Source organism: Scyliorhinus torazame, chromosome 15 (genome assembly GCF_047496885.1).
Source record: "Scyliorhinus torazame isolate Kashiwa2021f chromosome 15, sScyTor2.1, whole genome shotgun sequence".
NCBI classification, from domain to species: domain Eukaryota; kingdom Metazoa; phylum Chordata; class Chondrichthyes; order Carcharhiniformes; family Scyliorhinidae; genus Scyliorhinus; species Scyliorhinus torazame.
Window position 1 is genome coordinate 117,911,553 of NC_092721.1, and position 23,724 is coordinate 117,935,276.

At 46.8% G+C, this 23,724-nt stretch overlaps 1 protein-coding gene across 5 annotated transcripts in view; it reads left to right on the forward strand.

The window, feature by feature from the left end:
* LOC140391768 (mitogen-activated protein kinase kinase kinase kinase 4) overlaps positions 1 to 23,724 on the forward strand; it is a 525,483-nt gene that overhangs the window by 298,133 nt on the left and 203,626 nt on the right. The window lies entirely within an intron of this gene.

The following is a 23,724-nucleotide window of genomic DNA, read 5'->3' on the forward strand; positions in this document are numbered from 1 at the left end:
TTAATCTGGTTTGCAGATACTGGTATGGTACCTAAAAGGTTTAAAGCCATGATGACTTCTTCCAATTGTGGCAAAGGGGCTCAGCTCATGGGCAGTGTGAGCCGACTCAGAGTGTCTGCATTGGCAATACTCACTCCAGGGCAGCACTTGAGGGAGTATTCATAAGTCACCAGTAACAAGGCCCAATGTTAAATCGAGAAGAGGCGATGAGGAGTATTGCCTTATCTTCTTTGAAAAGTTCCAGCAAAGCTTGTGTTCTGTTATAATTACAAAATGTCAGCTGTAGATTCACTGACAGAACATTTTCACACCAGAAATAACAACCAACCCTTCCTTTTCAATCTGTGAATAACGCCGCTCAGCATCCGCCAGGGTTCTGGTGCATATGCAGTGGGCTTCTTGGTGCTATTGTCCTATCAATATTAGAGGATTGCATCCACTCCATATGGCAAGGCATCACACATCAGTATTCGTGCTTTTCTGGGGTCATAATGGGCCAGTATATTTGAGGACAACAATTGCTGTTTTATGTTCACAAAAGGCCTCATCCTGCAGTGCCTGCTATGACCATCTTTTGATGTTTTTTCAGTAACATGTGCAGGGGTGACAACAAAGTGGTCAAGTTTGGGGTGAATTCCCCATAGCAATTCATCAGTCCTAAAAATGATTTCAACTGTGTTGTATTTCGGGGGGCCGGTGCCTCCTAGATGGCCTTGACTTTATCCTCCATGGGATCCATCCTATCTTACCTATGTACACCCTAGGTAGATCATTTAGCCTGCCTGGAATACACATTTCTCTGTTGGGACGTACGCCTGTATTAGAAAATCACCTCCAGACCTCCTCCAAGTTCACGAGGTGTCCTTGTGATTAATGCATTGTTGAAATCTACTACCACCTGAAACGGTACTTGGTGAATATTTTCCATGTCGTGCTGGAAGATGGCACATACTGACTAGACTCCCAAGGGCAGTTGTGTATATTCGCCCAAACCCTTATGGGTGTTAATTATGATGCATTTTCTGGATCTTTCAGAGGCTGCACTTTCTCCCTGTGCCTGCGTGGGTTTCCTCCGGGTGCTCCGCTTGCCTCCCACAAGTCTCGAAAGATGTGCTGTTAGGTAATTTGGACATTCTGAATTCTCCCTCTTGTACCCGGAATTTTCTCTGTGTACCCGAATAGGCGCCAGAATGTGGCGACTAGGGGCTTTTCACAGTAACTTCATTGTAGTGTTAATGTAAGCCTACTTGTGGCAATAAAGATTATTATTATTTCTTTCAGCTTGAGTGATGGAAATGATGCTGAGTTCTGTGAATGTAACATTACAAATTAAAGTATTATGGAAGTCTTTAATCATCACACTGCTGACTTAAAAAAAAAAAAAAAATTGCCATCGTATAAACATGAGATTAGTGCTCACTTTGTTGTCTTAATTCTCTGGGTGATAGTTTTCAAAGCTTTGGTCATCTGTAGGTGTCTGCACAGGAAATCTGGTTTTCATCCAGGTTAACAAACTTTTGAATCCAATTTCGTATAACCATTCTTTAGAAACCATTGCCAACTTATTGAAGGTATAAGCACAACATTATGCACTGTTTTTGATAATGTAATCTGCTCCTTAAAACACTGTTGCTTTTTATAGAATCATAGAATCATAGAATTTACAGTGCAGAAGGAGGCCATTCGGCCCATCGAGTCTACACAGGCTCTTGGAAAGAGCACCCAACCCAAGCCCACACTTCCACCCTATCCCTATAACCCAGTAACCCCACCCAACACCAAGGGCAATTTTGAACACTAAGGGCAATTTATCATGGCCAATCCACCTAACCTGCACATCTTTGGACTGTGGGAGGAAACCGGAGCACCCGGAGGAAACCGGAGCACCCGGAGGAAACCCACGCACACACGGGGAGGATGTGCAGACTCCGCACAGACAGTGACCCAAGCCGGAATCGAACCTGGGACCCTGGAGCTGTGAAGCAATTGTGCGATTCACAATGCTACCGTGCTGCCCTAGAACATAGAACATTACAGCGCAGTACAGGCCCTTTGCCCCTCGATGTTGCGCCGACCTGTGAAACCACTCTAAAGCCCATCTACACTATTCCCTTATCGTCCATATGTCTATCCAATGACCATTTGAATGCCCTTAGTGTTGGCGAGTCCACTACTGTTGCAGGCCTGGCATTCCACGCCCTTACTACTCTCTGAGTAAAGAACCTACCTCTGACATCTGTCTTATATCTATCTCCCCCTCAATTTAAAGCTATGTCTCCTCGTGCTAGACATCACCATCCGAGGAAAAAGGCTCTCACTGTCCACCCTGTCCAATCCTTTGATCATCTTGTATGCCTCAATTAAGTCACCTCTTAACCTTCTCTCTAACGAAAACAGCCTCAAGTCCCTCAGCCTTTCCTCATAAGATCTTCCCTCCATATCAGGCAACATTCTGGTAAATCTCCTCTGCACCCTTTCCAATGCTTCCACATCCTTCCTATAATGCGGCGACCAGAATTGCACGCAATATTCCAAATGCGGCCGCACCAGAGTTTTGTACAGCTGCAGCATGACCTCATGGCTCTGAAACTCAATCCCTCTACCAATAAAAGCTCGGAGACCAGAATTGCACGCAATACTCCAAATGCGGCCGCACCAGAGTTTTGTACAGCTGCAGCATGACCTCATGGCTCTGAAACTCAATCCCTCTACCAATAAAAGCTAACACACCGTACGCCTTCTTAACAACCCTTTCAACCTGGGTGGCTACTTTCAGGGATCTATGTACATGGACACCGAGATCTCTCTGCTCATCCACACTGTCAAGAATCTTACCATTAGCCGAGTACTCGGTCTTCCTGTTATTCCTTCCAAAATGAATCACCTCACACTTTTCTGCATTAAACTCCATTTTTTCATCATAGATTATCATAGAATTTACAGTGCAGAAGGAGGCCATTCGGCCCATCGAGTCTGCACCGGCTCTTGGAAAGAGCACCCTACCCAAGGTCAACACCTGCACCCTATCCCAGTAACCCCACCCAACACTAAGGGCAATTTTGGACACTAAGGGCAATTTATCATGGCCAATCCACCTAACCTGCACATCTTTGGACTGTGGGAGGAAACCGGAGCACCTGGAGGAAACCCACGACACACTGGGAGGATGTGCAGACTCCGCACAGACAGTGACCCAAGCCGGAATCGAACCTGGGACCCTGGAGCTGTGAAGCAATTGTGTTATCCACAATGCTACCGTGCTGCCCCTTTGCCACCTCTCAGCCCAGCGCTGCAGCTTATCTATGTCCCTCTGTAACTTGTAACATCCTTCCGCACTGTCCACAACTCCACCGACTTTAGTGTCATCTGCAAATTTACTCACCCATCCTTCTACGCCCTCCTCCAGGTCATTTATAAAAATGACAAACAGCAGTGGCCCCAAAACAGATCCTTGTGGTACACCACTAGTAACTGGACTCCAGTCTGAATATTTCCCATCAACCACCACCCTTTGTATTCTTCCAGTTAGCCAATTTCTGATCCAAACTGCTAAATCACCCTGAATCCCATGCCTCCGTATTTTCTGCAGTAGCCTACCGTGGGGAACCTTATCAAACGCTTTACTGAAATCCATATACACCACATCAACTGCTTTCCCCACATCCACCTGTTTGGTCACCTTCTCAAAGAACTCAATAAGGTTTGTGAGGCACGACCAACCCTTCACAAAACAGTGTTGACTATCTCTAATCAAATTATTCCTTTCCCGATGATTATACATCCTATCTTTTATAAACCTTTCCAAGATTTTGCCCACAACAGAAGTAAGGCTCACTGGTCTATAGTTACCGGGGTTGTCTCTACTCTCCTTCTTGAACAAGGGGACAACAATTGCTATCCTCCAGACTTCTGGCACTATTCCCATAGACAAAGATAACTGAAAGATCAAAGCCAAAGACTCAGCAATCTCCTTCCTAGCTTCCCAGAGAATCCTACTTTACAGAATTGCTAACACCTCCTCATTATGAACCTCAAGCCCTTCTAGTCTAGTAGACTGAATCTCAGTATTCTCCTCGACAACATTGTCTTTTTCCTGTGTGAATACTGATGAAAAATATTCATTTAGCACCTCTTCTATCTCCTCGGACTCCAAGCAAAACTTCCCACTACTGTCCTTGACTAACCCTACTCTTACCCTAGTCATTCGTTTATTCCTGACATATCTATAGAAAGCTTTAGGGTTATCCTTGATCCTACCTGCCAAAGACTTCTCATGTCCCCTCCTGGCTCTTCTTAGCTTTCTCTTTAGGTCCTTCCTAGCTAACTTGTAACTCTCGAGCGCCCTAATTGAACCTTCATGTCTCATCTTTACATAAGCAACCTCCTTCCGCTTGACAATGTTTCGACTGCTTTAGTAAACCACGGTTCCCTTGCTCGACCACTTTCTCCCTGCCTGACCGGTACAAACTTATCAAGGACACGCAGTAGCTGTTCCTTGAACAAGCTCCACATTTCCATTGTGCCCATCCCCTGCAGTTTTCCTCTCCATCCGATGCATCCTAAGTCATGCCTCATCGCATCATAATTGCCTTTCCCCCAGATATAACTCTTGCCCTGCGGTATATACTTATCCCTTTCCACCACTAAAGTAAACATAATCAAATTGTGGTCACTATCACCAAAGTGCTCACCTACCTCCAAATCTAACACCTGTCCTGGTTGATTACCCAGTACCAAATCCAATATGGCCTCACCTCTCATTGGCCTATCCACATACTGTGTCAGGAAACCCTCCTGCAGACATTGGACAAAAACGGACCCATCTACAGTACTCGAATGATCGCGTTTCCAGTCAATATTTGGAAAGTTAAAGTCCCCCATAACAACTACCCTGTTGTTTTCGCTCCTATCCAGAATCATCTTTGCAATCCTTTCCTCTACATCTCTGGAACTTTTCGGAGGCCTATAGTAAACCCCTAACAGGGTGACCTCTCCTATCTTGTTTCTGACCTCAGCCCATACTACCTCAGTAGACAAGTCCTCATCAAACGTCTTTTCTGCCACCGTAATACTGTCCTTGACTAACAATGCCACCCCAACCCCTTCTTTTACCACCTTCCCACGGCTTACTGAAATATCTAAACCCCGGCACCTGCAACAACCATTCCTGTCCCTGCTCTGTCCATGTCTCCGAAATGGCCACAACATCCAAGTCCCAGGTACCAACCCATGCCGCAAGTTCACCCACCTTATTCCGGATGCTCCTGGCATTGATGAAGACACACTTTAAACCACCTTCCTGCCTGCCGGTACACTCCTGCAACTTTAAAACCTTATTCATGACCTCACTACTCTCAACCTCCTGTATGCTAGAGCTACAATTCCGGTTCCCAATCCCCTGCTGAACTAGTTTAAACCCTCCCGAAGAGCATTTCCTCCCCAGGATATTGGTACCCCTCTGGCCCAGGTGTAGATCATCCCGTTTGTAGATGTCCCACCGACCCCAGAATGAGCCCCAATTATCCAGAAATCTGAAACCCTCCCTCCTGCACTATCCCTGTAGCCAACGTGTTGAACTCCTCTCTCTCCCTATTCCTCGTCTCGCTATCACGTGGCACGGGTAACAACCCAGAGATAATAACTCTGTTTGTCCTCGATCTAAGTTTCCACCCTACCTCCCTGAATTCCTGCCTTACATCCCTATCCCTTTTCCTACCTATGTCGTTGGTACCTATGTGGACCACGACTTGGGGCTGCTCCCCCTCCCCTTTAAGTATCCCGAAAACACAATCCGAGACATCACGCACCCTGGCACCTGGGAGGCAACACCAACCGTGAGTCTCTCTCGTTCCCACAAATCTCCTATCTATCCCCCTAACTATGGAGTCTCCAATGACTAATGCTCTACTCCTCTCCCCCCTTCCCTTCTGAGCAACAGGGACAGACTCCGTGCCAGAGACCTCAACCCCGTGGCTTACCCCTGGTAAGTCTCTCCCCCCCCCCCCCCCCCCCCCCCCCCCAACAGTATCCAAAGCGGTATGCTTGTTACTAAGTGGTAAGACCACAGGGGATCCCTGTACTGACTGCTTCCTCCCAGCCCCTCTCACCGTCACCCATCTATCTTTATTCTTCGCAGTAACTACATCCCTGAAGCTTCTATTTATGACCACCTCTGCCTCCTGAATGATCCGAAGTTCATCCAGCTCCAATTCCCTAACGCGGTTTCTGAGGAGCTGGAGATGGGTGCACTTCCCACAGATGAAATCAGCAGGGACACTGGCGGCGTCCCTCACCTCAAACATTCCGCATGAGGAACATTGCACTATCTTCCCTGCCATCCCCTCCAGATAAAAAAAAAAGAAAGAAAGAGCTTACCTGTTATTCATTCCCGTTCTCACCAAGCACTCACTCAGCAACCTCTGCGCCCCGCACGATAATACCTGAGGGAAAATAAAAGAAAAACTACTGATCAGTCACCAGCCAATCCCTTACCTGCAGCCTGTGACATCACGGTTCAACTTATTTCAATTTCTACCTGCCCCCTCGATCCTTCCTCTTGGACAAGCAAAGATTTTCAAAGGTGTCTGGCCACCTGATCTTTCTCAAATCCTCTGTTTTCAGGACTCTGTAGCATTCCATATTTAGAAACACTTGTGTTCATCTTTTTGTTCATTCTGTAGCTACATTTTCACCCCTCAATCTCCTGACCTTTTTAATTAAAAATTCTTGCGTGTTCCTATTTGAGCTTTAAATTTAAGAATAGGATTGGTGTGCACAGAATTTCTGTTGAAAACTTAATTTACGTGTATTTTTGGACAGTTGTATTCCGTCAGTTGAATTAGTTTTAAAAAAATATATAACATTTTATTGAGGTATTTGTGATTTTGTAACATTACAGAAGAAACGGTGTACATACAAATATAAACATAGTGCAAAGGCTGTCTTCTACCCCCACCCCGCCCCCCCCTCACAGGTCCCACCTTTCTTACACACTAATCTAAGCTAAATCCTCCCCCCCCCCCGCTAACGGTTAATTTTCTCTGAAGAATTCGACGAACGGCTGCCACCTCCGGGCGAACCCTAACATTGACCCTCTCAAGGCGAACTTGATTTTCTCCAGACCGAGAAAGCTAGCCATGTCCGATAGCCAGGTCTCTGACTTCCCTTTGAGTCCCTCCAAGCTAATAGTATCAGTCTCCAGGCTACCAGGGAGGCAAAGACCAGAATGTCTGCCTCTTTCTCCTCCTCGACTCCCGGACCCTCCGACAATCCGAAAATCGCCACCTCTGGACTCAGTGCCACCCTTGATTTTAACACCTTGGGCATGATATCTGCAAACCCCTGACAGAATCCCCTAAGCTTCGGGCATGCCCAGAACATATGAACATGGTTTGCTGGTCCTCCCACACACCTTGCACACCGGTCTTCTATCCCAAAGAACCTGCTCATCCGGGCCACTGCCATGTGTGCCCGGTGAACGACCTTAAATTGTATCAGGCTGAGCCTGGCGCATGATGTGGGCGCGTTGACTTGACTCAACGCATCCGCTCAGAGACCATCCTCTATCTCTCCTCCTCCCATTTGTGTTTCAGCTCCTCGGTCTGCGTTTCCTCTGACCCCATGAGTTCTTTATAGATGTCCGGAATTAGTTACTTTAAACAGTGAATATTTCTGTCATTTTATGTATTCTGAAAGTTTTTTTAAAAATGTTATGTCGAGACCAAAACATTTTCATACACTTAATATAAATTAGCAATAAATGAAATATATATTATCAATAATTGAAACAATTTTAGTCTTGCAGTTGAGACTTGTGATCTCCTCGAACAGGAAGAGGTGTACACACGGGTTGCAGACTGCACTTAAGGATTGCTCTTGAAGTCTTATATTTCAAAACAAAGAGGAGGTTTTGCAACAGTCCGTCTCTCTCAATAGTGTATGACAACCCTATTGCAGTTGTAGGATGATTCATAAAGCAGAACAAAAGGCTATATTTAAGTTGGAATGTCCTCTCTTTCTGGTCTTCTCCATTGGCTGGGGAAGATCCACACGGGTCGTTGTGGTATTATCAGGTATTATGGTACCTGAGAGGCTGAAGTGCCATTGGTTAAACCTAGGGATTTTACCATTGGCTGTAGAGTATGGTAGCTCCGCCCCGATAGGCGGGGTATAAGAACCCGTGCCGTCCCAGCAGCCCTCATTCTGTACCTGAGCTGCTGGGGAACACTTCTAGCTTATTAAAGCCTTCAGTTGTACAAAGAACAAAGAAATGTACAGCACATGAACAGGCCCTTCGGCCCTCCAAGCCCGTGCCGACCATGCTGCCCGACTAAACTACAATCTCCTACACTTCCTGGGTCCGTATCCCTCTATTCCCATCCTATTCATGTATTTGTCAAGATGCCCCTTAAATGTCACTATCGTCCCTGCTTCCACCACTTCCTCCGGTAGCGTGTTCCAGGCACCCACTACCCTCTGCGTAAAAAACTTGCCTCGTACACCTACTCTAAACCTTGCCCCTCTCACCTTAAACCTATGCCCCCTCGTAATTGACCCCTCTACCCTGGGGAAAAGCCTCTGACTATCCACTCTGCCTATGCCCTTCATAATTTTGTATACCTCTATCAGGTCTCCCCTCAACCTCCTTCGTTCCAGTGAGAACAAACCGAGTTTATTCAACCGCTCCTCATAGCTAATGCCGTCCCTACCAGGCAACATTCTGGTAAATCTCTTCTCCACCCTCTCTAAAGCCTCCACATCCTTCTGGTAGTGTGGCGACCAGAATTGAACACTATACTCCAAGTGTGGCCTAACTAAGATTCTATACAGCTGCAACATGACTTGCCAATTCTTATACTCAATGCCCCGGCCAATGAAGGCAAGCATGCCGTATGCCTTCTTGACTACCTTCTCCACCTGTGTTGCCCCTTTCAATGACCTGTGGACCTGTACTCCTAGATCTTTGACTTTCAATACTCTTGATGGTTCTACCATTCACTGTATATTCCCTACCTGCATTAGACCTTCCAAAATGCATTACCTCACATTTGTCCGGATTAAACTCCATCTGCCATCTCTCCGCCCAAGTCTCCAAACAATCTAAATCCTGCTGTATCCTCTGACAGTCCTCATTGCTATCCGCAATTCCACCAACCTTTGTGTCGTCTGCAAATTTACTAATCAGACCAGTTACATTTTCCTCCAAATCATTTATATATACTACAAAGAGCAAAGGTCCCAGCACTGATCCCTGTGGAACACCACTGGTCACAGCCCTCCAATTAGAAAAGCATCCTTCCATTGCTACTCTCTGCCTTCTATGACCTAGCCAGTTCTGTATCCACCTTGCCAGCTCACCCCTGATCCCGTGTGACTTAACCTTTTGTACTAGTCTACCATGAGAGACCTTGTCAAAGGACTTACTGAAGTCCAAATAGACAACATCCACTGCCCTACCTGCATCAATCATCTTAGTGACCTCCTCGAAAAACTCTTATCAAGTTAGTGAGACACGACCTTCCCTTCACAAAACCATGCTGCCTCTCACTAATATGTCCATTTGCTTCCAAATGGGAGTAGACCCTGTCTTGAAGAATTCTCTCCAGTAATTTCCCTACCACTGAAGTAAGGCTCACCGGCCTGTAGTTCCCGGGATTATCCTTGCTACCCTTCTTAAACAGAGGAACAATATTACTATTCTCCAGTCCTCCGGGACATCCCCTGAAGACAGTGAGGATCCAAAGATTTCTGTTAAGGCCTCAGCAATTTCCTCTCCAGCCTCCTTCAGTATTCTGGGGTAGATCCCATCAGTCCCTGGTATCCCTTATCAATCTTAATATTTTTTAAGACAGCCAACACCTCGTCTTTTTGGATCACAATGTGACCCAGGCTATCTACACCCCCTTCTCCAGACTCAACATCTACCAATTCCTTCTCTTTGGTGAATACTGATGCAAAGTATTCATTTAGTACCTCGCCCATTTCCTCTGGCTCCACACATCGATTCCCTTGCCTATCCTTCAGTGGGCCAACCCTTTCCCTGGCTACCCTCTTGCTTTTTATGTACGTGTAAAAAGCCTTGGGATTTTCCTTAACCCTATTTGCCAATGACATTTTGTGACCCCTTCTAGCCCTCCTGACTCCTTGCTTAAGTTCCTTCCTACTTTCCTTATATTCCACGCAGGCTTCGTCTGTTCCCAGCCTTTTAGCCCTGACAAATGCCTCCTTTTTCTTTTTGACGAGGCCTACAATATCTCTCGTTATCCAAGGTTCCCGAAAATTGCCGTATTTATCCTTCTTCCTCACAGGAACATGCCGGTCCTGAATTCCTTTCAACTGCCACTTGAAAGCCTCTCACATGTCAGATGTTGATTTGCCCTCAAACATCCGCCCCCAATCTATGTTCTTCAGTTCCCGCCTAATATTGTTATAATTAGCCTTCCCCCAATTTAGCACATTCATCCTTGTCCACCAGTACTTTAAAACTTACTGAATTGTGGTCACTGTTACCGAAATGCTCCCCTACTGAAACATCTACCACCTGGCCGGGCTCATTCCCCAATACCAGGTCCAGTACCGCCCCTTCCCTAGTTGGACTGTCTACATATTGTTTTAAGAAGCCCTCCTGGATGCTCCTTACAAACTCCGCCCCGTCTAAGCCCCTGGCACTAAGTGAGTCTCAGTCAATATTGGGGATGTTGAAGTCTCCCATCACCACAACCCTGTTGTTTTTACTCTTTTCCAAAATCTGTCTACCTATCTGCTCCTCTATCTCCCGCTGGCTGTTGGGGGGCCTGTAGTAAACCCCCAACATTGTGACTGCACCCTTCTTATTCCTGATCTCTACCCATATAGCCTCACTGCCATCTGAGGTGTCCTCCCGCAGTACAGCTGTGATATTCTCCCGAACCAGTAGCGCAACTCCGCCTCCCCTTTTACATCCCCCTCCATCCCGCCTGAAACATCTAAATCCTGGAACGTTTAGCTGCCAATCCTGCCCTTCCCTCAACCAGGTCTCTGTAATGGCAACAACATCATAGTTCCAAGTACTAATCCAAGCTCTAAGTTCATCTGCCTTACCCGTAATACTTCTTGCATTAAAACATATGCACTTCAGGCCACCAGACCCGCTGTGTTCAGCAACTTCTCCCTGTCTGCTCTGCCTCCGAGCCTGTTTGCCCTCCCCCTTCAGGATGCCCTCTACCCGTTCGGAGACATCCTGGACCCTGGCACCACGGATGCAACAAACCATCCTCGAGTCTCTTTCACGTCCACAGAAGCGCCTATCTGTGCCCCTGACTATCGAGTCCCCTATTACTATTACTCTTCTGCGCTTTGACCCTCCCTTCTGAACATCAGAGCCAGCCGTGGTGCCCCTGCTCTGGCTGCTGCTGTTTTCCCCTGATAGGCTATCCCCCGACAGTATCCAAAGGGGTATACCTGTTCGAGAGGGGGACAACCACAGGGGATTCCTGCACTGACTGCTTGCCCTTTCTGGTGGTCACCCATTTCTCTGCCTGCACCTTGGGTGTAACCACATTTACATAACTGCGATCTATGACGCTTTCCACCACCTGCATGCTCCTAAGTGCATCCAATTGCTGCTCCAACCGAACCATGTGGTCTGTGAGGAGCTCCAGTTGGGTGCACTTTCTGCAGATGAAGCCACCCGGTACACTGGACGCCTCCCAGACCTGCCACATCTCTCAGTCAGAGCACTGCACCCCTCTAACTGACATTGCGTCAATTAATTAGTAAATTAAAATTAAAAACATTTAAAAAAAAAAAAAACATTTAAAAAAAAAAAAAAAAAAATTCTGTTTAAGATCCCTTATTCTTTTCAATATCGAATATGTCTTCTATGAAAATTAACATTCAGTGCATAGCTGCATATTGCGTTATTGGTTAATGAGCGCACTCTATACAACAACAACTTATATTTATAGAGCACCTTTAACGTTATAAAACATTCCAAGGTGCTTCAAGAGAGTTATGAAAGAAAATATGACCAGTCAAATGACCAAAAGCTAGGTCAAAGCTAATTGTGAGCAATGTCTTAAGGGAGGTGAGAGCTGCAGGAGGATCTTCCAGAGCTGGAAGCCTCCCGGACCTGCCACATCTCACAATCCGAGCATTGCACCCCTCTAACTGACATTTCGTCAATTAATTAAAATTAAAAAGATTTTAAAAATATATATATATTTTTAAAATGTTTTCAAAGTTACTGTTAACTATCTGTTTCCTAGCACTAGATTTCTAATAGAAATGCGAAAGCTAAATATAGTACTCTCCGATCTCTGGCTTAGATATCCCTCTAAATTATAATTAAGTAATTATGTTTAATTAGTTACCAATGCTTAATTTTTTAAATTTAGTGTAGATTCCCAACCAGCCACTCAGGCCACAGCTTTTCTGTGATGTCACTTCAGTTTCCCCCCCGACACACACAATTTGAAAAAGGTATAAAAGTAAAAATGAGTAAAAATCACTTACTTACCACCTTACCTGATGAGTGTCTTAGATGTTCTCAGGTTCTCTCCCTGACAGAGACTGCTCCTCCTCCTCCGAACGGCTCCCGAAACTAGGCCGCGATCTTTTAAAATCTCCGCTCCGACTCGCAGATCCCGCGCTTTTTAAATCTCCCGCGCTGTTTTCAAAGTCCCGGCTACTCAGCTCTCGCGCTGTTTTCAGACTACAACCTCGTTTTAGTAGTTATTGATCGTGCATCAATTTAATACGCTAGATTTAAGTAGAAAGGATGGATCTCCGAATCAAACCGGAGTGTCTGCAACTCAGTCCCCATGCAACGAACTCAGCGGCGATCTTTAAGCACTGGCTGGCGTGTTTTAAAGGCTACCTGGAGACGGCTGAAGGCGTACCCTCGGGGGAGGAGAAACTGCACATCCTGCACACAAGGGTAAGCTCAGAGATCTACACCGTCATCGAGGAGGCGGAAGATTTTGATGCAGCAATCAAACTTTTAAAAGGACACTATATTCGCCCAGTGAACCAGGTCTACGCTCGTCACCTGCTTGCAACAAGACGACAAACCCCCGGGGAATCGTTGGAGAAATTCTACCGCACGCTGCTGGTGCTGGGCAGAAGCTGTGGCTGCCCGCAAGTTTCGGCGAGTGAGCACACGGAACTCCTAGTCCGGGACCCCTTTGTAGCTGGTATTAGTTCTTCACTAATCCGCCAGCGTCTTTCAGAAAAAGACACCCTGGGACTTGGGGAGGCACGGGCCCTTGCAGGGTCCATGGATGTGGCCTCCAGGAACACACGAGCCTACGTGCCCGACAGTGCGGCGGCCCCCTGGGCAGCGTAGAATCCCGCAGCGGCCGACCCAGAGACCTTCCCCGTTTCCCCGCAGGCCTGCGCTGTAAGGCGGCCTGCCAACCCTGATAGGCACCGCTGTTTTTTTTCGTGGGCAGGAAAAGCACCCCCGCCAGCGCTGCCTGGCACGCACATCCATCTGCAGGGGATGCGCCAAAAAGGGCCATTTCGTGGGGGTCTTCCAGGCACGAGTGGTGGCCGCGGTCTCCAGCGGCGACTCCGGACCGCCACAGCGAACTTCTCCACTGGCTCCGTGCGGCCAGCGGTCGCCGCCACCCCCGTTTCCAAGGGCCACGTGCGAACCCTGGCCGCCGCCATCTTGTCCTTCCGCGCTGGAAGGATGGGCGCCGCCATTTTGTGCACCCCGGCCACCATGTGCAACCAATGGGAGACGCCATCTTGGATGGGGCCCCAGGACCCCAGCTCGGCTGACCACGCACTGCCTGAACAAAATCCACAACTACTGCGTCTGGCCTCGGTGACTCTGGACCAAACTCGACCTCGAACACTCTCAACAGCAACGACGACTGTCTTCATCAATGGCCACGAGACGTCCTGCCTGATGGACTCTGGGAGCACGGAGAGCTTTATACACCCCGATACGGTAAGGCGCTGTTCCCTCTTTATCCACCCTGTTAATCAAAGAATCTCACTGGCCTCCGGTTCCCACTCAGTGGAGATAAAGGGGTTCTGTCTAGCAAACCTCAGTCCAGGGAAGAGAATTCAAAAATTTCCGCCTCTTATGTACTTCGCCACCTCTGCGCGGCTACACTCCTGGGTTTAGACTTTCAGTGTAACCTGCAAAGTCTGACTTACCAATTCGGCGGCCCTATACCCCCCTTACTGTCTGTGGCCTCGCTACCCTTAAGGTCGCCTTCCCTGTTTGCGAACCTCACCCCGGATTGCAAACCCGTCACCACCAGGAGCAGACGGTACAGTGCCCAGGACCGGATCTTTATTAGGTCAGAGGTCCAAAGGCTGCTGAGGGAAGGGGGTATGTGAAGCCAGTAACAGCCCCTGGAGAGCTCAAGTAGTTGTGGCAAAGACCGGGAAGAAGCATAGGATGGTCATCGACTACAGTCAGACAATCAACAGGTTTACGCAGCTGGACGCGTACCCTCTCCCCCGCATATCCGACCTGGTAAACAGGATCGCGCATTATAAGGTCTTACCCACGGTGGATCTCAAGTCCGCCTACCACCAGCTCCCCATCCGCACTAGTGACTGCAAATACACTGCTTTTGAGGCAGACGGGCGGCTTTACCACTTCTTAAGGGTTCCCTTCGGTGTCACTAACGGGGTCTCGGTCTTCCAGCGCGAGACAAACCGAATGGTTGAATGGTACGGTCTACGGGCAACGTTCCCGTATCTCGATAATGTCACCTCTGCGGCCACAACCAGCAGGATCATGACACCAACCTCCGAAAATTTCTCCAGACCGCTAAAATCCTTAACCTAACATACAATAAGGATAAATGCGTGTTTAGCACCGACCGCCTAGCCATCCTCGGCTACGTAGTGCGAAATGGAGTTGTAGGCCCCGACCCTGAGCGCATGCGCCCCCTTATGGAGTTCCCCCTCCCTCACTGCCCCAAGGCCCTGAAGCGCTGCCTAGGGTTTTTCAGTTACTAATCCTAGTGGGCCCCCAACTATGCAGACAAAGCCCGTCCCTTGATCCAATCCAGAACTTTCCCCCTGTCGATAGAGGCCCGCCAGGCCTTCAGCTGCATCAAAGCAGACATTACAAAGGCCACGATGCACGCCATCGACGAGTCCCTCCCCTTCCAGGTCGAGAGCGATGCGTCCGACGTAGCTCTGGCGGCCACCCTCAACCAAGCGGGCAGACCCGTGGCCGCCTTCTCCCGTACCCTCTATGCTTCTGAAATTCGCCACTCCTCAGTCGAGAAGGAGGCCCAGGCCATAGTAGAAGCTGTGCGACACTGGAGGCGTTACCTGGCCGGCAGGAGATTCACTCTCCTCACTGACCAACAGTCGGTGGCATGCATGTTCGATAATGCACAGCGGGGCAAGATTAAAAAAAAACGACAAGATCTTGAGATGGAGGATCGAACTCTCCACCTACAACTACAAGATCTTGTACCGTCCCAGGAAGCTAAACGAGCCTCCTGACGCCCTGTCCCGCAGCACATATGCCACCGCACAAGTGGACCACCTGCGAGCCCTCCACGAGGATCTCTGCCACCTGGGGGTCACTTGCTTTTTCCATTTCGTTAAGACCCGCAACCTGCCCTACTCCATCGAGGAGGTCAGGACGGCCACCAGGGACTGCCAAATCTGCACGGAGTGCAAACCGCACTTCTACCGTCCAGAGAGAGCGCACCTGATTAAGGCTTCCCGTCCCTTCGAATGCCTCAGCATGGACTTCCCTCCACCGACCGCAACACGTATTTCCTGAACGTGATTGACGAGTACTCCCGGTTCCATTTCGCCATCCCCTGCCACGACATGACCGGAACCACCGTCATCAAGGCCCTCCATAGTATCTTTGCACTGTTCGGTTTCCCCGCTTACAAACACAGTGATAGGGGCTCCTCCTTTATAAGCGAGGAACTGCATCAATTCCTGCTCAGCAAGGGCATCGCCTCGAGCAGGGCGACCAGTTACACCCCCCGGGGAAATGAGCAGGTAGAGAGGGAGAACGGAACGGTCTGGAAGACCGTTCTACTGGCCCTACGGTCCAGGAACCTCCCAGACCACCAATCAGACACCTCACGAACGTCTCCTTGTCTTTTCCAGGAAGTCCTCCTCCGGGACCTCGCTCCCGACTTGGCTGGCAACACCCGGACCCATCCTGCTCCGAAAACAGTCGGACCCGTTGGTCGAGAGAGTCCATCTGCTACACGCTAACCCCCAATACGCCTACGTGGCGTTCCCTGACGGCCGACAAGATACGGTCTCCCTACGGGACCAGGCGCCTGGCAGAACTCCACGTACAACCCAGCCACCAGTTGTCGTCTCCCCACCCCCACCCCCCTTCCACCGCAGCACCTTACAGGAGGATCAGTCCTCCCGCCGACTCTGCCTCGGCCCCCCCACCCACCGACGCCCCCTACAGGCGCCCCTTCCCGTTTTTCCCACCAGCGCCGTCTAGAGGTGATGAAGCTGCCATGGAGATCGAAGCCACGCTCCCGGAGTTGCAGACGCCCGAGCCCCCACCGGAGTCACCACCGAGGCTCAGACGATCACAGAGGACGACCAGGATACCCGACCGACTGATTGCAACATTTTAACTGATCTGTAAATATTAAACACTGAATGTACATGTCTGACATGCTTGTAAATAATCACCAAACACTAAGGAGGTATCACGGTACCTCCATAACTGATTATACCATGTTGTTACATTTTGTAGTTGCTGACCACCACCCCCGCCGGACTCATTCTTTTTTTTTAAACAGGTGGTGAATGTGGTATTATCAGGTATTACGGTACCTGAGAGGCTGAAGTGCCATTGGTTAAACCTAGGGGTTTTACCATTGGATGTAGAGTATGGTAGCTCCGCCCCGATAGGCGGGGTATAAGAACCCGTGCCGTCCCAGCAGGTCTCATTTTGTACCTGAGCTGCTGGGGAACACGTCTAGCTTATTAAAGCCTTCAGTTGTACTACAACCTCGTTTTAGTAGTTATTGATCGTGCATCAGTCGTCGAGCTCAAATTTGTTCCACTGAATCTTTTGTACCACTCAGTCTACCTGTCAGTGGGAGAATACTTAGTTTCTGTGTTGCCTTTGCGGCTGTATTCACAGAATCTAGCTCCTTCAATCAGGCTTGGATTCTCTGAAGTTAACTGTGGTGAAGTAAAGACTCTGTAAATAGGGAAAAACAAATTAAATGGAAAGTGGGATAGAGTCTGCAGAGAATATAGAAAAATTAAGTTAAAGTCGATTGCAGTGAAGAAAGACCAAAATAATCAGCTGAATTGATTAATATAATCATACTCAAGTGTTCAAATTATGAAGGTAAAGCCTTCCAAGCTATAACTTTGTTGTATATAAAGTCTTTCTAACTGCATATGTGTTTACTGTTGTTTATGAAACTAATCACCCCTCTCATCTGTTGTGTTCTTGTCCAAATAATCATTACCTATTGAAGGAGAAACATTGGTAGAACGTTGGGCTTTTTAAGGAAGTAGTAAGGGTCATATCTGTGGAGAAGTGTTGAGACTTTCCCATCACATAATCACTTCAAGCATTTAAGTTAAACGCTCACCTTCACGAGTTCTGCATTAACTGCCGTGGGACAGGTTATTTTCTAAAATAACTAAAGTTCTATTTATTGGGTTATAAAATGAACTACCATTTACATAATCCTCATTATCCTATCCCTGTCCTGGAATCTGGCTATCTTGGGTCCTCTGTTTCATGTCTCATCCAAAAGAAATGGTGCAGCTCCAATCCCAGAAAATAGTAGAACATTGAACTAGATTATAGTCACATCCTGGAATGAGGTTTAGCCTACAAGCTTCTGGCTCAGAGGCAAAAGTGTTACCAACCAAGAAAAATTGACACTTATGATGAAATAAAGTCAAGCGAGAGAAATTTTGACTATTTAGCTAAATTGCACAATAGTGTGCTTGGAAATAATCAATTTAAAGCTTTTAAAGCAGCAAAGGAAAGATCAAATGTGGGCAAATTCTTTATGCAATGTGACCTGCACTGCATTCATTGGAGGCCTTGACACATGTTATGCCATACGCTGCAAAATCAGATCGGTCCTTCATGACACACAATCTTTTTTAAAAGATAGCTAAGTGGCGCAATGTTTTTTTAAAACCATGTCTATTTTCAAAGCCATTTTTGGTTTTAAATTTTTATCCACAATACTAGAGAGTATGTGATGATACAACCGGATTTTATAATATTTAAGAACATATGAATTAGGAGTGGGCATAGGCCATTTGGTCCCTCTAGTACGTACCACGATACAGTAAGATCTTGGCTGATTTTCAACCGTAACTCTGCATTCCTGCCCAATCCACATTTCCCTTGATTCCCTCTCAGTCTTGAATATACTAATTAACTAAGTCCAGAGGCTCATCAGCAGAGAATTTCAAAGATTCAGAAAAATCAGTGAAGAAATATTTGATCTCAGTCCTATCCTGAGACTGTGACCCCAGCTCTAGAATCTCCAGGCAGGGAAACAATCTGTCAGCATCTACCCTTTCAAGCCCTTTAAGAATCTTATTTCAATGAGATATTTCTCGCCATTCTGAACTTCAACATGTTCAGGCCTATTGTTTTAATCAAGTTTAAAGGGGTGAATAAATTTCCCTTTTCCACCCCAAGGTTGACATAATAGAGTTTGAAAAAGCTGTGATTCTTTCAATCAGTATGTTCCTGACCATATGAAGAAATAAGGCAGCCAGATCCCTTGGATTAACAAGTAAAGAGTTAGTATTATTGTTTAACAACTCACTTGGTTAAAAGAATAAGACACATTAAAAAAAAAGTAAAATACCTGTCCTGCACACACACACACACGTGTGGGAAACGGAACAAGTTACAGATTGGAGGACATGGAACTGATGAGAGTTAAAGTCCATAAGACAGAAAGAATATACGTTCTGATGTTCCTTTTGGTGGTCTTGAAATTCCAGGTGTTGCAGCTGATGTAAATTTGTTAATTTTCTGGAGACAACAATCTTGTTTAAGCCATAATCTGTCTTTTTCCAAAGTGGATGCTATAACACTTGAAGTTCCTTTCGATTGAAATGTTCTATCTGTAATGTAGTCCCAAGTGTGTAAGGCATCAAACTAGAAAATAGCAGAGAGAGAGAGAAATGTTATTGCTGATCTATTCTGCAAATGACTCCTTTCTGATTTTAGCAGCTTGTTCTGTGCTTTTCTACACTTGGCAGTAAAGATGGCTGGTGGCTTTCAAGCTGCACAGCCATTGTCTTCTCTGGCAGTAGGATTCCCCCTCACCTGTTGGAAACTCTATAGATCAATAGTGGCCTCCAACCGGTCAGATGATTAGCTCCTTGTATCCAGAATATTAACATCTCTGCTGCTAACTCCATGAATGGTCCATTTTTCCCTTGATAATATGGAAAGGAGATTTTTACATCTCCAAGGGAATGACACTGTCTATGAATTCTACCAACTTGATGACTCTATAATGAGGAATGTGGCATTCACAAATGCAAATTAGCAGCTATTTTAAAGTCCTTGTTTTTGTTTGGCAAAAGTCCTTTTAGAGAAGTTCAATATATATCTGACCAGCTGATGAAATTAAACATTAATGTTCCACATCACACACAACACATTCTTGTGGCACTATCTCTACTTGGGAAACAACTCCCTCACCCCAGGAATCAATCTGGTGAACCTTTGTTGTATGGAATAATAAGCCAACAGTAGGGTAGTGATCATCTTGCTCGACAAGGAACACGAGTTCAAGTCCACCACCACCGCAATTAATTAATAAATCTGGAATTTAAAAAATGCTTGGCTTCGTAATGATGACCCTGAAACTACTTTATTATTGTACAAACCCTCGGAGTTCTTTAAAATACTTTAAGGAACAAAATTTGCTGTTCTTACCTGGTCCCGTCTCTATATAATATTGTCACAAGTAGGTTTACATTAATACTGCAATGAGGCTACTGTGAAAAGCCCCTAGTCGCCACACTCCGGCACCTGTTTGGGTACACAGAGGGAGAATTCAGAATGACCAATTCACCTAACAAGCACATCTTTCAGGACTTGTGGGAGGAAACCGGAGCACCCGTAGGAAACCCACACAGACACTGGGAGAACGTGCAGACTGTGACCCAAGCGGGGATCGAACCTGGGACCTGGCTCTGTGAAGCAACAGTGCTAACTACCGTGCATTGGGTGTGATCTAACCAAATTGCAAAGGAGTCCCACGAAGAGCACATTTAGCTGGGTGTTTCCTGGCGCTCACAGCGCTGAGAAACACCAAGCAATCAATCGGGACACTGTTTCATTTCGGGGCCTCAGCAAAGCACTGAGTCCCGCTTCCTGCACTGAGGAGCTTTGCTCTTTTTCCCTCCTCCCCCGCAGTGCGAACCCCACAACTCACTTAACACACAGCGCACCCCCGGGTCCGATCCCCACTGTGGGAAAATTGCCAGTCTGGCACCTTGGCACGGCAAGCCCGGCACCCTGGCAGTGCTGCTTCCAGATGGCAGTGCCACCCAGGCACCGACAGGCTGACACTCTGGTGGTAGCGTGTGGGTGTCAGGCTGGAACTGCCAAAATGCCTGGATAACCAGGGTGCCACCCTGCCCAGAGGGCAAGCACCTGGGAATGTCTGATCCCCTGGGAGTCCCCCAAAAGTGCTGTTCTTTGTGGTCCAATTTGTGGAGACCAGCACTGAACGGCGCTCACCTGAGGTCTCCGAGGAGAAGGGGTTAGATCCCCACGCCTTGGGTAGATCAGTGGAGTGCATTTTGGAGTGAGACTAGCTGTCTCGCTCTAATATGCAGATTTACAAAATAGAGATTCCGCCCACAGTGGGCGATTCAGATCGCGTTAGATCTCGCGATGTGTAGTGAACCGGGTTTATCCCAGGAGACGGATCTCCAGGCATCTGCTGCGCCACCTTTTAGGCGCATTGCGGCCGGTAAATTGCGCCCATGGTCTATGCAGATCCACAGCAAAGTGACTTGACACCAACTGCCCTCTAAAATGCCTACCAAACCGTTATAGAAAAATTGACCAGAATAAAACCAGATGGATCGCCCAGCACTGATCTAGATGACAAATTACAAGGCACACGCCACCCAGTTGACCCTGCAAAGTCTTCTGCACTAACATCTGGGGACTTGTGAAAATTGGGAGATCTGTCCCACAGTCTAGTTGAATATAGAACATAAGAACTAGGAGCAAGAGTAGACAATTCAGCCCTTCGAATCTGCTCTGCCATTCAATACAATCATGGCTGATCTCACCTCGGCTTCATCTCCACCTTCCTGCCTGCTTCCCAAAATCCCGCTACCAATTTAAAAAAAAAACCATCTATCACCTCAAATTTGTTTCTGGCATCCACTGCGCTAAGGGATAGAGAATTCCACAGATTCACAACCCTTTTGAGTTAAGTAATTCCTCCTCATTTCTGTAGTAAATCTGCCACCCTTTAGTCTAAAACTCTGTCTTCTCGTTCTAGAATGTCCAGCAAGGGGAAACATCCGCACTACATTTCCTCTGTCAATCCCCTTTGGCACCTTATATACCTCCATTAGCTCTTCTCTCAGGCCTCTGAACTCCAGCGAGTATAGGCCTAAACTGCTCAACCTCTCTTCATAAGACCTGTCCTGAAATTAATCCAGTGAACCATCTCTTGACCGCCTCTAATGTATTTACATGCTTCCTCAAGTAAGGGTACCACAACTCTGTACAGTACTCCAGGTGCGCTCTCACCAATGCCCTATACTGTTGCAACAGCACCTCCCTACTTAATACTCTATTCCAGCCGCAATGAATGCCAAAATTCCAATTACCTGCTGCACCTGCATACGAGCTTTCTCTCCTTTTAAACAAGGACATTACACTAGCCTTTTTCCAATCAAAGAACAATACAGCACAGGAACAGCCTTCGGCCTTCCAAGCCTGTACTGGTCATGATACCAACCTTTGCCAAAAATCCCTCAGCACTTACTTGTGCCGTATCGCTCTCTACCCATCCTATCCATGTGTTTGTCAAGATGCCTTTTGAACGCCGTTAATGTATCAGCTTCCACAACCTCACCTGGCAACACGTTCCAGGCTCTCACCACCCTTTGCGTAAAAAACGTGCCTCGCACATCTCCTTTAAACTTTGCCCCACAGACCACTCCACCCTGGGAAAGAGTGCCTGCCCATCCACTCTATCCATACCTCTCATAATCTTGTAGACCTCTATCAGGTCACCCCTCAACCTCCGTCTTTCTAATGAAAACAGTCCGAGTCTATTCAGCCTCTCCTCATAACTAAAACCCGGTAGACCAAGCAACAGCCTGGTCAACCTCCTCTGCACCCTTTCTAAAGCCTCCACATTCTTCTGGTAGTCTGCAACGCTGGCATCTACTCCACAACGGTCACATTTGTTCAAGACCGTCTGCTCCACAAAATGCAGGAAAAATCCAATCTGGCCAATACTGCCTTATCAGTCTAGTCTGCTCTCAATCATCAACAAAGCGATGGTGTGTTTTGTTGCTGGCGTTAACAAATGGCACTTGCTCAGCAATCAATTACTCATTAATGCCAAGTTTAGGTTCCACCACGGCAACTCTGCTTCAGACCTCTTTTACAGGCCCAAGTATGAGCTGAACTCCAGAGGTGAACGGCTTTTGACACTAAGGCAGCATTTAACCAAGTGTGACATTAAGGAGCACAAGCAAAATTGAAGTAAATGGGAATTATTAGAGAAAATTCAATGGTTATAGTCATCCCTCGCACGGAAAAGGGTTCTATTCTCATGATTGGGATGAGATCAACTATCCCAGCCCCTGGACATTGCTGCAGGAGCTTCTCATGATAACATCCTCAGCCCAACTATCTTCAGCTGCTTAATCTATGACCTTCCCTGCAATATAATGTCATATGTAAGGATGTTTGCTAATGATTGCAATGTGTTTAGTACCATTCTAGCTCTTCATATACTGATGCAGTTTGTTTCTGCATGTCACAAGACATGGACAACATTTCAGGCTTGAGCAAATAAGTAACATTGGTTCCACACAAAAGGCAGGAAATGGCTATCTCCAACAAGAGAGAATCTAACCATCTCCCCTTGATATTCAATGAAACCTTCGACAAGGAGACAAAAATTGTACAGGAGTGCTATTCCAGGAGTGATCTCACTAATGTTCTGTACTGTTGCAGCAAGACTTCTTTACTCTTGTACGCTAACCTATTGCAATAAAGACCAACATACCATTTACGTTTCTAATTGCTTGGGGGACCTGCATGTTAGTTTTTAATATGCCTAGTCGTCCATTCCCCCTCAATACCAACATTTAATAAGTTTTAATTTAGCCCTATTTTCTACTCTTCCCAACAAAATGAATACCCTAAACAACATTCTATTCCATCTGGCACCTACTCACTTAACCTGTCTATCTATTTGCAGACTTTGTTCATTCCTCGCAACTTAGTTTTCCACCTGGAAAATTTGAAGTACATTAGAGTTGGTCTCCTCATCTAAGTCATTTATGTAGATGGCTGAGACCCCAGCACTGACCCTTGTGACGTGCCAGTAGCTACATCCTGAAAATAACCCATTCTTTCTCATTTTGCATCCTGTTCCATGTTTAATTTCCAACCTTTATCAATTTCTATAAGTTGGCTACATCGCAATGCAAAGCACTTTATAAAGGAATATGAAAAGCAGTAGTTTTGTACTTTTGTTGATCTTCATGAGACAATGG